Here is a 15,351-nt window from a genome sequence, read left to right on the forward strand (position 1 = left end):
AGAGCATCAATTTCAAGAACTCCCTTCTTCTGAGGTGTCCCATTATTCACAGGATTCCTTTCAGAGGTGTACATGAACTGGTTATTTGCAACTATTTCAATGAGTTCCTGAGCTTCTGCAGGCATTTTCTTTAGGTGAATAGATCCACCTGCAGAATAGTCTAATGACATCTTAGACAATTCAGACAAACCATCATAGAATATATCCAGGATGGTCCATTCTAAGAGCATGTTAGAAGGACACTTTTTGGTCAGTTGCTTGTATCTTTCCCAAGCTTCATAGAGGGATTCACCTTCTTTTTGCTTAAAGGTTTGAACATCCACTCTAAGCTTGCTCAGCTTTTGAGGAGGAAAGAATTTGGCTAAGAAAGCCGTGACCAGCTTATCCCAAGAGTTCAGGCTATCTCTAGGTTGAGAGCCCAATCATATTCTAGCTCTGTCTCTTATAGCAAAAAGGAAAAGAACAAGCTTATAGACCTCGTGATCAACTCCATTGGTCTTAACAGTATCACAGATCTGCAAGAATTCAGTTAAGAACGGAAAAAGGATCTTCTGATGGAAGTCCATAAAACTTGCAATTCTGTTGCATCAGAGAAACTAATTGAGGCTTTAGCTCAAAATTTTTTGCTCCAATGGCAGAGATTGAGATGCTTCTTCCATGGAAGTTGGAATTTGGTGCAGTGAAGTCACCAAGCATCTTCCTTGCGTTGTTATTGTTGTTGAGTTTGGCCATTACTTCTTTTTCGGGATTCTATGTAAGGTTTTCTCTTGATTGTTGTGCTTTAGCTTCTCTTAGCTTCTTCTTCAGAGTCCTTTTAGGTTCAGGGTCAGCTTCAACAAGAATGTTCTTGTCCTTGCTCCTGCTCATATGAAAAAGAAGAGAACAGAAAAGAAGAGGGATCCTCTTTGTCACAGTATAGAGATTCCTTTATATGAGTAGAAGAGAAGAAGAATAGAAGGATGAAAAGAGAGAGGAAGAAAAATCCAAACACAGAGATAAGAGAAGGTTCAAATTATGAGTAGAAGAGAATGTAAATCATGTTGCTTGTATGCGAAGTTTGTATTCGTAGGTTTTGATGAATGACAAACCAACAAACGACATGAAAGACAAACCAACAAACAACTTGAATGAACAAGCATGATTGAAAGATCAACCAACATTCAACGTTGAGGAATGAAGAGTTGAAAGCAACACAACAACAACAAGAAACTCAAGTCCACAACATTTGAAGACAAGTATAGTGTCTTAGGACTTAGGTAACTTCTTGTTAAGAACCAATTGCTAAATCTCTCAACACACACTCACAAAATGTTTTGATGCACATCTTGCAATTCGATGCTAGCCAAATGGTTTAAAAACTTGTTTTCAAAGGTACAAAAGCATAGGAATTGACTCCAACAAGTTTGAGATCAATCCTAAGCATTTTGAAGTGATTTTAAGCCATTCTTTAAGGTTTGCATCGATGCACACTCATCTTGCATCGATGCAAAGCATGCAACGACTTGTTGCATCGATGCAAAGATGTTTGCATCGATGCAACCTAGCTGAAAATTCAAATTTCAGCGTCAAAGACACATTTGCATCGATGCAAAGTGTTATGCATCGATGCAAATAATTCAAAAACATAAAAAACGGCTAGTTTTGACATAAAGGCTCCATCCCATTAATTCCCCAACGTTTCTAAGGTTTGGGGAATCTATAAATGGATGGATTGAAGCCTTATTTCACAATTTTTGAGTATTTGGAAACTATCTTGTTCATATTCTTTCATTCTACACATTTTTAAAGTGATATAATACACAATTTGAGAGAGCAATATCAATTGGTTCAATAGTGCTAAACTTGTAATCATACACTCTTCTAGAGAGTACTCATTTCATCTCAACAATTCTTTGAGAATTGTTTTCTTGTACACCTTGTAAATTGGAGTGTGATCTCCAAGGTTGAGTCAAGAGTTATAAACACTATAGTCGGTGAGGATACCAAAGAGGTATACTAAGTACTCAAGGCAAATCTTAGAGAAGGTATCTCTAAGTGGAGTGGGTTAGTATACGAGTGGTGATCATATACCGTGAGGTGTTAGAAACTAAGGACTCGGATTGTAAAAGGTTTTGCGCGAGCACCTTGAAGCTTGGCAATAGTGGAACTTCTCAATTGCGATTGAGAAAGAAAGTGGACGTAGGACAAGGATTGTGCCGAACCACTCTAAATAGCGTTTGCATCTATCCAAACTCATCTCTTCAATATTATTGTCTTTTACCTTTGAGCAAATAAATTGTGATCGAAAAGTAGCTTCGTAAGTACTTAAGGAGTGGCTTAAGTCCGATTGGTGAAAAGCTTGATCAATTTATTTGAGTTGGTGTCTATTGGAAAGTAAAAGCTCCTTATAAATGCTTAGCAATTGAGTTAAGCTCTTGGAAAAATACTAGTACAATAACACTTTTGTATATTGTCTTTAACTTTCGTAAAAAGATTCATTGTTGTTGCAATACTCAATTCACCCCCCTCTTGAGTAATTGTGCATAGGTTCTACAGAGAAGTGTTAGTAGATAAATAAAATAAATAGAAAGAGATGAGAGGGAGAGAATTTCGAAAATTATTTTTGAAAAAATGGTTAGCGATTTTTGAAAATTAAAGGTGGAAAAGTGGTTAGGTGATTTTGAAAAAGATTTTGAAATTAATTTTGAAAAGATAAGAAGTTAGAAAAAGATATTTTGAAATTAAGGTTTTAAAAAGATATGATTGAAAAAGATTTGATTTTAAAAAGATATGATTGAAAAGATATGGTTGAAGAAAATTTGATTTTTAAAAAGATATGATTGAAAAATAATTTTTTTGAAAAAGATTTGATTTTTAAAATTTGAAGACTTAAGTAACAAGAAATTCAAAGATATGAGTCTAAATTTAAAGTTTGAATCTTTCTTAACAAGAAAGTAACAAACTTGAAATTTTTGAATCAAAACATTAATTGTTAGTATTAATTTCGAAAAATATGAGGTAAAAATAGGAAAAAGATTTTGAAAAGTTTTGAAAAAGATTTTTGAAAATTTTCGAAAAGCTAAGGAAAAAAATGAAAAAGATTTGATTTTGAAAAAGATTTTGAAAAGATAAATTTTTGAAATTGAAATCTTGACTTGACTAACAAGAAACAACTTATTTTAAAAATTTTGACTAAGTCAACCCAAAGATTTCGAAATTTATGAGTGAAATAAGGAAAAGATAATTTTTTTATTTTTTTTGAATTTAATGAGGAAAGAGAAAGACCACAAAATGACTCAACACATAAAAATTTTGGATTAAAACAAATGATGCATGCAAGAACACTATGAATGTCAAGATGAACACCAAGAACTTATTTTTGAAAAATTTTCAAGAAAAGAAAAACATGCAAGACACCAAACTTAGAGATTTTTCATGTTTAGACACTATGAATTCAAAAATGCATATGAAAAACATCAAAAGACAAAACAAGAAAATATGAAGATCAAACAAGGAGACTCATTAAGAACAACTTGAAGATCATGAAGAATGCAATGCATGAATTTTCGAAAAATTTGCAAGAAAAATAAAAATATGCAATTGACACCAAACTTAGAAATTGACACTAGACTCAAATAAGAAACACAATATTTTTGATTTTATGATTTTTTTAATTTTTTTTGTATTTTTTCAAAAATTATTTTCGGAAAAGAAAATAAGAAACTCAAATTTTTTAATAAGAATTCCAGGAATCATGCAATGTTAGTCTAAAGCTTCGGTCTAAAAAGATTAGACATGGCCAACCAAGCTTCAGCAAGACATTGCATACAACAGCCGAATTGATGGGAATCAACTAGCTCCTGTGATGATAAAAGCATCATCTGAAACTCTAGAATTCATTCTTAAAAATTCTGAAGAACAAAATAAAAAAAAATACCTTATCTAAGCAACAAGATGAACCGTCAGTTGTCCAAACTCGAACAATCCCCGGCAACGGTGCCAAAAACATGGTGCACGAAATTGTAAATCACTTTTCACAACTCGTACAACTAACCAGCAAGTGCACTGGGTCGTCCAAGTAATACCTTACGTGAGTAAGGGTCGATCCCACGGAGATTGTCGGCTTGAAGCAAGCTATGGGCATCTTGTAAATCTCAGTCAGGCGAAGTCAAATGGTTATGGGATTTTGATAATTAAAATATAAATAAAACATAAAATAAAGATAGAGATACTTATATAATTCATTGGTGGGAATTTTAGATAAGCGTATGGAGATGCGTCATTCCTTTTGAATCTCTGCTTTCCTACTGTCTTCATTCCATCATTCATACTCATTTCCATGGCAAGCTGTATGTTCGGGCTTCACCGTTGTCAACGACTACCTCCCATCCTCTCAGTGAAAATGGTCCAACTATGGGTTACTGGTGGACGAATTTGTGGTCATCTACAATGGCTCCAAAGACTTGGTGCTCTCAAACATAAATCACACTTTGTCATAACTCCGCACAAATAACCAGCAAGTGTACTGGGTCGTCCAAGTAATACCTTACGTGATTAAGGGTCGATCCCACAGAGATTGTTGGTATGAAGAAAGCTATGGTCATCTTGTAAATCCCAGTCAGGCGGATTCAACTATATTAAGAGATTATTGGATTTTTGAATAATAATAATAAATTTAAACAGAAAATAAAGATAGAGTTACTCATGTAATTCAATGGTGGGAATTTCAGATAGGTGTATGGAGGTGCTGTGTTCCTTCTGAATCTCTGCTTTCTTACTGCTTTTATCCCATTTTTGTCACTCCTTTCTATGGCAAGCTGTATGTAGGGCATCACCATTGTCAATGGCTATATCCCATCCTCTCAGTGAAAATGGTCCAAATGCTCTGTCACAGCACGGCTAATCATCTGTCGGTTCTCGATCATGTTGGAATAGAATCCCTTGATTCTTTTGCGTTTGTCATCACGCGCAGCAATCGCGAGTTTGAAGCTCGTCACAGTCATTCAATCCCGGAATCCTACTCAGAATACCACAGACAAGGTTAGACTTTCCGAATTCCCATGAACGCCGTCATCAATTCTATCTTATACCACAAAGATTCTGATTAAGGAATCCAAGAGATATGTGCCCAATCTAAGGTAGAACGGAAGTGTTTGTCAGTCACGCGTTCATAGGTGAGAATGATGATGAGTGTCATGGATCATCACATTCATCAAGTTGAAGTGCAACGAATATCTTAGAACAAGAATAAGTCGAATTGAATAAAAAATAGAAGTACTTGCATTAAAACTCGAGGTATAGCATAGCTCCACACCCTTAATCTATGGTGTGTAGAAACTCCACCATTGAAAATACATGTGATGAAGGTTCAGGTATGGCCGAATGGCCAGCCCCCAAACGTGATCACAGGATCAAAAATACAATCCAGGATGAAAATATAATAGTAAAAAGTCCTATTTATACTAGACTAGCTACTAGGGTTTACAGAAGTAAGTAATTGATGCAGAAATCCACTTTTAGGGCCCACTTGGTTTGTGCTTGGGCTGAGCTTGATCTATCCACGAGCTGAGGCTTCTCTTGGAGTTGAACGCCAAGTTGTAACGTGTTTTGGGCGTTCAACTCTGGTTCGTGACGTGTTTCTGGCGTTTGACTCCATAATGCAGCATGGAACTGGCGTTGAGCGCCAGTTTACGTCATCTAATTACGAATAAAGTATAGACTATTATATATTTCTGGAAAGCTCTGGATGTCTACTTTTCAACGCCATTGAGAGCTCGCCATTTGATGTTCTGTAGCTCCAGAAAATCTATTTTGAGTGCAGGGAGGTCAGATTCCATCAGCATCAGCAGTCCTTTGTCAGCCTCCTATTAGAGTTTTGCTCAGATCCCTCAATTTCTGCCAGAAAATACCTGAAATCACAGAAAAACACACAAACTCATAGTAAAGTCCAAAAATGTGAATTTAGCATAAAAACTAATGAAAACATCCCTAAAAGTAGCTAGATCATACTAAAAACTACCTAAAAACAATGCCAAAAAGCGTATAAATTATCCGCTCATCAGAACACCAAACTTAAACTGTTGCTTGTCCCCAAGCAACTGAAGATCAATTAGGATAAAAAGAAGAGAATATACTATAAATCTCAAAATATCAATGAATATTAATTCTAATTAGATGAGCGGGACTTGTAGCTTTTTGCTTCTGAACAGTTTTGGCATCTCACTTTTTCCTTTGAAGTTTAGAATGATTGGCTTCTATAGGAACTTAGAATTTCAGATAGTGTTATTGATTCTCCTAGTTAAGTTTGTTGATTCTTGAACACAGCTACTTTTATGAGTCTTGGCCGTGGCCCTAAGCATTTTGTTTTCCAGTATTACCACCGGATACATAAATGCCACAGACACATGACTGGGTGAACCTTTTCAGATTGTGACTCAGCTTTGCTAGAGTCCCCAGTGAGGTGTCCAGAGCTCTTAAGCACACTCTTTTTGCTTTGGATCATGACTTTAACCACTCAGTCTCAAGCTTTTCACTTGGACCTACATGCCACAAGCACATGGTTTAGGGACAGCTTGATTTGGCCGCTTAGGCCTGGATTTTAGTTCCTTGGGCCCTCCTATCCATTGATGCTCAAAGCCTTGGATCCTTTTCTTACCCTTGCCTTTTGGTTTTAAGGGCTATTGGCTTTTTCTGCTTGCTTTTTCTTTTTCTTTCAAAAAAATTTTTTTCGCCATATTTTTTTTCGCAAGCTTTTGCTTTTTCATTGCTTTTTCTTGCTTCAAGAATCAATTTTATGATTTTTCAGATTATCAATAGCATTTCTCTTTGTTCATCATTCTTTCAAGAGCCAACAATTTTAACATTCATAAACAACAAGATAAAAAATATGCACTATTTAAGCATTCATTCAGAAAACAAAAAGTATTGTCACTATATCAATATAATTAAACTAAATTCAAGGATAATTTTGAAATTCATGTACTTCTTGTTCTTTTGAATTTAGAAACATTTTTCTTTTAAGAGAGGTGAAGGATTCATGGAATTTATTTATAACTTTAAGACATAGTTACTAAACACTAATGATCATGAAGTATAGACACAAATATAGATGACATAATAAGCATAAAAACCGAAAAAGCAGGAGAAAAAAAAAGAACAAGGAATGAATCCACCTTAGTGGCGTCTTCTTCTTGAAGGACCAATGATGTCCTTAAGCTCTTCTATTTCCCTTCCTTGCCTTTGTTGCTCCTCCCTCATTGCCCTTTGATCTTTTCTAATTTCATGGAGAATGATGGAGTGCTCCTGATGTTCCACCTTTAATTGATCCACATTATAACTCAAATCTTCTAAGGAAGTGTTGAGTTTTTCCCAATAGTTGTTCGGAGGAAAGTGCATCCCTTGAGGCATCTCCGAGATTTCTTGGTGATGAGCTTCCTCATGCGTCTCTTGGGTTCCATGAGTGGGCTCTCTTGTTTGCTCCATCCTTTTCTTAGTGATGGGCTTGTCCTCCTCAATGAGGATGTCTCCTTCTAGGATAACTCCAGCTGAGTAACATAGATGGCAAATAAGATGAGGAAAAGCTAGCCTTGCCAAAGTAGAGGGCTTATCGGTTATTTTGTAGAATTCAAGGGAGATAACTTCATGAACTTCTACTTCCTCCCCATTCATGATGTTATGAATCATGATTGCCCGATCCACAGTAACTTCAGATCGGTTGCTAGTGGGGATGATGGAGCGTTGGATGAACTCCAACCATCCTTTAGCACCAGGCTTGAGGTCCAGTCTTCTTAATTGAACCGGCTTGCCTTTGGAGTCTCTTTTCCATTGAGCTTCTTCCACACATATGTCCATAAGGACTTGGTCCAACCTTTGATTAAAATTGACCCTTCTAGTGTAGGGGCGTGCATCTCCTTGCATCATGGGTAAGTTGAACGCCAACCTCACATTTTCCAGACTAAAATCTAAGTATTTCCCCCGAACCATTGTAAGATAATTCTTTGGACTCGGGTTCACACTTTGATCATGGTTTCTAGTGATCCATGCATTGGCATAGAACTCTTGAACCATTAAGATTCCGACTTGTTGAATGGGGTTGGTTAGAACTTCCCAACTTATTCTTTGGATCTCATGTCAGATCTCCGGATACTCATTTTTCTTGAGCTTGAAAGGGACCTCAGGGATCACCTTCTTTTTGGCCACAACATCATAGAAGTGGTCTTGATGGGCTTTGGAGATGAATCTTTCCATCTCCCATGACTCGGAGGTGGAAGCTTTTGTCTTCCCTTTCCCTTTTCTAGAGGATTCTCCGGCCTTAGGTGCCATCAATGGTAATGGAAAAACAAAAAGCTTATGCTTTTACCACACCAAACTTAAAATATTGCTCACCCTCGAGCAAGAGAAGAAAGAAAAGAAGACGAAGAAGAAGAAAATATGGAGGAGAAGGGGAGAGGTGTATTCGGCCAAGAAGGAGAAGAGAGGTGTGTGTTGTGTGAAAATTAAGGAGAATGGAGGGGTTTATATAGGGAAGTGAGAGAGGGTAGGTTCGGCCATTTAGGGTGGGTTTGGGTGGGAAAGATTTTTGAATTTTGAAGGTAGGTGGGGTTTTGGGGGAAGAGTGGATGGATGTGAGTGGTGAAGGGGGTAATTGGAAAGAGAGATTGAGGTGATTGGTGAAGGGTTTTTGGGAAAGTGTGTTATAGGATTAATTAGGAGGTAAGGTGGGAATATGTTAGGTGGGGATCCTATGGGGTCCACAGATCCTGAGGTGTCTAGGATTTACATCCCTGCACCAATTAGGCATGTAAAATTCCTTAGCATACCATTCTGGCGTTTAAACACCGAAGTGGTGCACGTTCTGGGCGTTCAACGCCCATGTGTAGCATGTTTCTGGCGTTGAACGCCAGTTCCATGCTTATTACTGGCGTTCAGCGCCAGCTTTCCTCAGGGCACATTCCTGGCGTCCAAACGCCAGGATGTTGCTTGCTTCTGGCATTCAGCGCCAGATCCATGCTTTGTTCTGGCGTTAAACGCCAGCCAGATGCTCCTTACTGGCGTTTAAACGCCAGTAAGTCTTTCCTCTAGGGTGTGATTTTTCTTCTGCTTTTTTTATTCTGTTTTTAATTTTAGTATTTTTTTCTCGTGACTCCACATGATCATGAACCTAATAAAACACAAAATAACAATAAAATAAAAATAAAATTAGATAAATAAAAATTGGGTTGCCTCCCAACAAGCGCTTCTTTAATGTCAATAGCTTGACAGTGGACTCTCTTGGAGCCACAAAGGTGATCAGGTCAATGTTGTGAACTCCCAACACCAAACTTAGAGTTTGGATATGGGGGTTCAACACCAAACTTAGAGTTTGGTTGTGGCCTCCTAACACCAAACTTAGAGTTTGATTGTGGGGGCTCTGTTTGACTCTGTACTGAGAGAAGCTCTGCATGCTTTCTCTCCAGTGTTACAGAGGGATGGCCGTGTGCCTTAAACACAAGGTAGTCCTCATTCAATTGGAGGACTAATTCTCCTCTGTTAACATCAATCACAGCACCTGCTTTGGCTAGGAAAGGTCTTCCAAGGATGATGCATTCATCTTCTTCCTTCCTAGTGCCTAAGATTATGAAATCAGCAGGGATGTAAAGGCCTTCAACCGTTACTAACACGTCCTCTACTAATCCATAAGCTTGTCTTACTAACTTATCTGCCAATTGTAATGAGAATAAGGCAGGCTGTACCTCAATGATCCCCAGTTTCTCCATTACAGAGAGTGGCATAAGATTTATGCCTGACCCCAGGTCACACAGAGCTTTTTCAAAGGTCATGGTGCCTATGGTACAGGGTATTAAAAATTTCCCAGGATCTTGTTTCTTTTGAGGTAGAGTTTGCTGAACCCATGTATCAAGTTCACTAATGAGCAAGGGAGGTTCACCTTCCCAAGTCTCATTACCAAATAACTTGTCATTCAGCTTCATGATGGCTCCTAGATATTGAGCAACTTGCTCTCCAGTTACATCTTCATCCTCTTCAGAGGAAGAATAATCTTCAGAGCTCATGAATGGCAGAAGGAGATTTAATGGAATCTCTATGGTCTCTATATGAGCCTCAGATTCCTTTAGGTCTTTAATAGGGAACTCCTTCTTATTTGAGAGACGTCCTAGGAGGTCTTCCTCACTAGGATTTTCGTCCTTCTCCTCCCTTGTGCATTCGGCCATATTGATTACATCAATGGCCTTGCACTCTCCTTTTGGATTCTCTTCTGTATTGCTTGGGAGAATACTGGGAGGAGTTTCAATGACTTTTTTACTCAGCTGGCCCACTTGTGCCTCCAAATTTCTGATGGAGAACCTTGTTTCTCTCATGAAACTTAAAGTGGTCTTAGACAGATCAGAGACTAAATTTGCTAAATTAGAGGGGCTCTACTCAGAATTCTCTGTCTGTTGCTGAGAAGATGATGGAAAAGGCTTGTTATTGCTTAGCCTGTTTCTTCCACCATTATTAAAGCCTTGTTGAGGCTTTTGTTGATCCTTCCATGAGAAATTTGGATGATTTCTCCATGATGAATTATAGGTGTTCCCATAAGGTTCACCCATGTAATTTACCTCTGCTATTGCAGGGTTTTTAGGATCATAAGCTTCTTCAGAAGCTGCCTCTTTAGTACTGTTGGATGCATTTTGCCATCCATTCAGACTTTGAGAGATAATGATGACTTGCTGAGTCAACACTTTGTTCTGAGCCAATATGGCATTCAGAGCATCAATTTTAAGAACTCCCTTCCTCTGAGGCGTTTCATTATTCACAGAATTGCTCTCAGAAGTGTACATGAATTGGTTATTTGCAACCATGTCAACAAGTTCTTCAGCTTCTACAGGCATTTTCTTTAAGTGAATGGATCCACCTGCCGAATGGTCCAATGACATTTTGGAAAACTCAGATAGACCATAATAGAATATATCTAATATGGTCCATTATGAAAACATGTCAGAAGGACACTTTTTGGTCATCTGCTTGTATCTTTCCCAAGCTTCACAGAGGAATTCACCATCTTTTTGTTTGAAGGCCTGAATATCCACTTTAAGCTTGCTCAGCTTTTGAAGAGGAAAGAATTTATCCAAGAAGGCTGTGACTAGCTTATCCCAAGAGTCCAGGCTATCTTTAGGTTGTGAGTCCAACCATGTTCTGGCTCTGTCTCTTACAGCAAACGGGAAAAGCATGAGCCTGTAGACTTCAGGATCGACTCCATTTGTCTTAACAGTCTCAAAAATTTGCAAGAACTCAGTTAAAAACTGATAAGGATCTTCAGATGGAAGTCCATGAAACTTGCAGTTCTGTTGCATCAAAGCAACTAATTGAGGTTTCAGCTCAAAATTGTTTGCTCCAATGGCTGGAATTGAGATGCTTCTTCCATCAAACTTGGACGTTGGTTTGGTGAAATCACCAAGCATCCTCCTTGCATTATTGTTGTTGGGTTCGGCTGCCATCTCCTTCTCTTGTTCGAAAATTTCAGAAAGGTTGCCTCTGGATTGTTGTAATTTAGCTTCTCTTAGTTTCCTCTTCAGAGTCCTTTCAGGTTCAGGATCAGCTTCAACAAGAGTTCCTTTTTTCTTGTTCCCGCTCATATGAAAGAGAAGAGAAAAAGAAAAGGAAGAGGAATCCTCTATATCTGGACAAAGAGGATCCTTATTATTAGTAGAAGAAGAAAGGAATTAAAGTGGAGAATCCAATCACAAGGGTGAGGATAGAGGCAGTGATTGGAGATGAAGAGAGGTGAAGAGAAGTGTTAGTAAATAAATAAATAAATAGAAGAAGAGAAGAGAGAGAGAATTTGAAAATAATTTTGAAAAAGTAGTTCATGATTTTCGAAAATTAAAGATGAGATAGAATTAAAATTAAAATTTTAAAACAATTAGTTAATTAATTAAAAGGAATTTTGAAAAAGAGGTGAGATATTTTCGAAAATTAGAGAGGGAGAAGAAGTTAGGTGGTTTTGAAAAAGATAAGAAACAAACAAAAAGTTAGTTAGTTAATTGAAAAAGATTTGAAAATCAAATTTGAAAAGATAAGAAGATAAGAAGTTAGATAAGATATTTTGAAATCAAATTTTTGAAAAAGATAAAATTTTGAAAAAGATATGATAAAAAGATAAGATAAGAAGATATGATAAAAAGATAGGATTGAAAAAAAATTTAATTTTTAAAATTAAAATTAATTACTTAACTAACAAGAAACTAAAAGATATGGTTCTAGAATTTAAAGATTGAACCTTTCTTAACAAGAAAGTAACAAACTTCAAATTTTTGAATCAATCATATTAATTGTTAGCATAATTTCAGAAATTTGAAATAAAATTAAGAAAAAGATTTTGAAAATAATTTTAAAATTTTTGAAATTAATAAGATAAAAATGAAAAAGATTTGATTTTTAAAAATGTTTTGAAAAGATAGGATTTTTAAAATTGAAAATTTGACTTGACTTGTAAGAAACAACTAATTTTAAAATTTTTTTGACTAAGTCTACTCAAATTTTCGAAAATTATGAGAAAATTAAGGAAAAGCTATTTTTTATTTTTGAATTTTTAATGATGAGAGAGAAAAACAACAAAAATGACTCACAACATGAAAATTATGAATCAAAACTCATGATGCATGCAAGAACACTATGAATGTCAAGATGAACACCAAGAACACTTTGAAGATCATGATGAACATCAAGAACATATTTTTGAAAATTTTTTGATGCAAAGAAAATATGCAAGACACCAAACTTAGAAATCTTTAATGCATGGACTCTAACAAACGAAAAATGCATATGATAAACAACAAAAAATGCAAAACAAGAAAAAATCAAGATCAAACAAGAAGACTTACCAAGAACAACTTGAAGATCATGAAGAACACCATGAATGCATGAATTTTTCGAAAAAATGCAAGAACAATATGAATATGCAATTGACACCAAACTTAAAAATTGACTCAAGACTCAAACAAGAAACACAAAATATTTTTTGTTTTTATGACTTTATTAATTTTTTTGGATTTTCTTACTAAATTTTTCGAAAACATATTTTGGAAAAAGGAAGTAATGAATTCATAGTCCTCAATCAAAATCCTATGAGTTAGACATGGCTTAATAGCCAGCCAAGCTAAAACATGTTTCATGAAACATTAGAATTCATTCTAAAAAAAATTTTGAAACGTATTTTTTTTGAAAACTTTTTGAAAAGAAAAATAAAAAGAAAATTACCTAATTTGAGCAACAAGACGAACCGTCAGTTGTCCATACTCGAACAATCCCTGGCAACGGCACCAAAAACTTGGTGGACGAAGTTGTGATCATCAAGCAAGTGTACTAGGTCGTCCAAGTAATACCTTACGTGAGTAAGGGTCGATCCCACAGAGATTGTTGGTATGAAGCAAGCTATGGTCATCTTGTAAATCCCAGTCAGGCGGATTCAACTATATTAAGAGATTATTGGATTTTCGAATCATAATAATAAATTTAAACAGAAAATAAAGATAGAGTTACTCATGTAATTCAATGGTGGGAATTTCAGATAGGTGTATGGAGGTGTTGTGTTCCTTCTGAATCTCTGCTTTCTTACTGCTTTTATCCCATTTTCGTCACTCCTTTCTATGGCAAGCTGTATGTAGGGCATCACCATTGTCAATGGCTACATCCTATCCTCTCAGTGAAAATGGTCCAAATGCTCTGTCACAGCACGACTAATCATCTGTCGGTTCTCGATCATGTTGGAATAGAATCCCTTGATTCTTTTGCGTTTGTCATCATGGCCAGCAATCACGAGTTTGAAGCTCGTCATAGTCATTCAATCTCGGAATCTTACTCGGAATACCATAGACAAGGTTAGACTTTCCGGATTCCCATGAATGCCGCCATCAATTCTAGCTTATACCACGAAGATTCTGATTAAGGTATCCAAGAGATATGTGCCCGGTCTAAGGTAGAATGGAAGTGGTTGCAGTCACGCGTTCATAGGTGAGAATGATGATGAGTGTCACGGATCATCACATTCATAAAGTTGAAGTGCAACGAATATCTTAGAACATGAATAAGTCGAATTGAATAAAAAATAGAAGTACTTGCATTAAAACTCGAGGTACAGCAGAGCTCCACACCCTTAATCTATGGTGTGTAGAAACTCCACCGTTGAAAATACATAAGTGATGAAGGTTCAGGTATGGCCGAATGGCCAGCCCCCAAACATGATCATAGGATCAAAAATACAATCCAGGATGAAAATATAATAGTAAAAAGTCCTATTTTTACTAGACTAGCTACTAGGGTTTACAGAAGTAAGTAATTGATGCAGAAATCTACTTTCAGGGCCCACTTGGTGTGTGCTTGGGCTGAGCTTGATCTATCCACGAGCTGAGGCTTCTCTTGGAGTTGAACGCCAAGTTCTAACGTGTTTTGGGCATTCAACTCTGGTTCGTGACGTGTTTCTGGCGTTTGACTCCAGAATGCAGCATGGAACTCGCGTTGAGCGCCAGTTTACGTCATCTAATTACAAATAAAGTATAAACTATTATATATTGCTGGAAAGTGCTGAATGTCTACTTCCCAACGCTATTAAGAGTGCGCCATTTGGAGTTCTGTAGCTCCAGAAAATCTATTTTGAGTGCAGGGAGGTCAGATTCCATCAGCATCAGCAGTCCTTTGTCAGCCTCCTATTAGAGTTTTGCTCAGATCCCTCAATTTCAGCCAGAAAATACCTGAAATCATAGAAAAACATACAAACTCATAGTAAAGTCCAGAAGTGTGAATTTAGCATAAAAACTAATGAAAACATCCCTAAAAGTAACTAGATCATACTAAAAACTACCTAAAAACAATGCCAAAAAGCGTATAAATTATCCGCTCATCAGTTACGTAGGGCTAATCATCTGTCGGTTCTCACTTGTGTTGAAATAGGATCCTGTGATCCTTTTTCGTGTGTCACTACACCCAACACTCATGAGTTTGAAGCTCGTCACAGTCATCCCATCCCAGATCCTACTTGGAATACCACAGACAAGGTTTAGACTTTCTGGATCTCATCAATGCTGTCAATTGATTCTAGCTTATACCCCGAAGACTCTGATCTCACGGAATGGAAGGGTCTATTGTCAGGAGAGGCAACCATGTGTCGTGAACCAGAAATAGAAGAGATATACATTCAAGCTTGTTTTCAGGTAGAACGGGAGTGGTTGTCAGACACGCATTCATAGGTGAGAATGGTGATGAGTGTCACTTGATCATCAAATTCATCATGTTCTTGTGTGCGAATGAATATCTTAGAATAAGAATAAGCTTGAATTGAATAGAAGAACAATAGTACTTTGCATTAATACTCGAGGAACAGCAGAGCTCCACACCTTA

At 36.8% G+C, this 15,351-nt stretch overlaps 2 non-coding genes across 2 annotated transcripts; both read left to right on the forward strand.

The window, feature by feature from the left end:
• Window positions 1-228: 228 nt before the first annotated feature.
• On the forward strand, window positions 229-332 carry LOC112793424 (small nucleolar RNA R71). Its single transcript, XR_003198116.1, has one exon. It is a non-coding gene; the product is annotated as a small nucleolar RNA R71 (small nucleolar RNA).
• A 10,618-nt stretch (window positions 333-10,950) lies between these two features.
• LOC112793711 (small nucleolar RNA R71) lies at window positions 10,951-11,054 on the forward strand. The gene has a single exon (XR_003198410.1). It is a non-coding gene; the product is annotated as a small nucleolar RNA R71 (small nucleolar RNA).
• The last annotated feature ends 4,297 nt before the right edge of the window (window positions 11,055-15,351 follow it).

This window comes from Arachis hypogaea, chromosome 3, assembly GCF_003086295.3.
Source record: "Arachis hypogaea cultivar Tifrunner chromosome 3, arahy.Tifrunner.gnm2.J5K5, whole genome shotgun sequence".
Classification (NCBI taxonomy): Eukaryota; Viridiplantae; Streptophyta; class Magnoliopsida; order Fabales; family Fabaceae; genus Arachis; species Arachis hypogaea.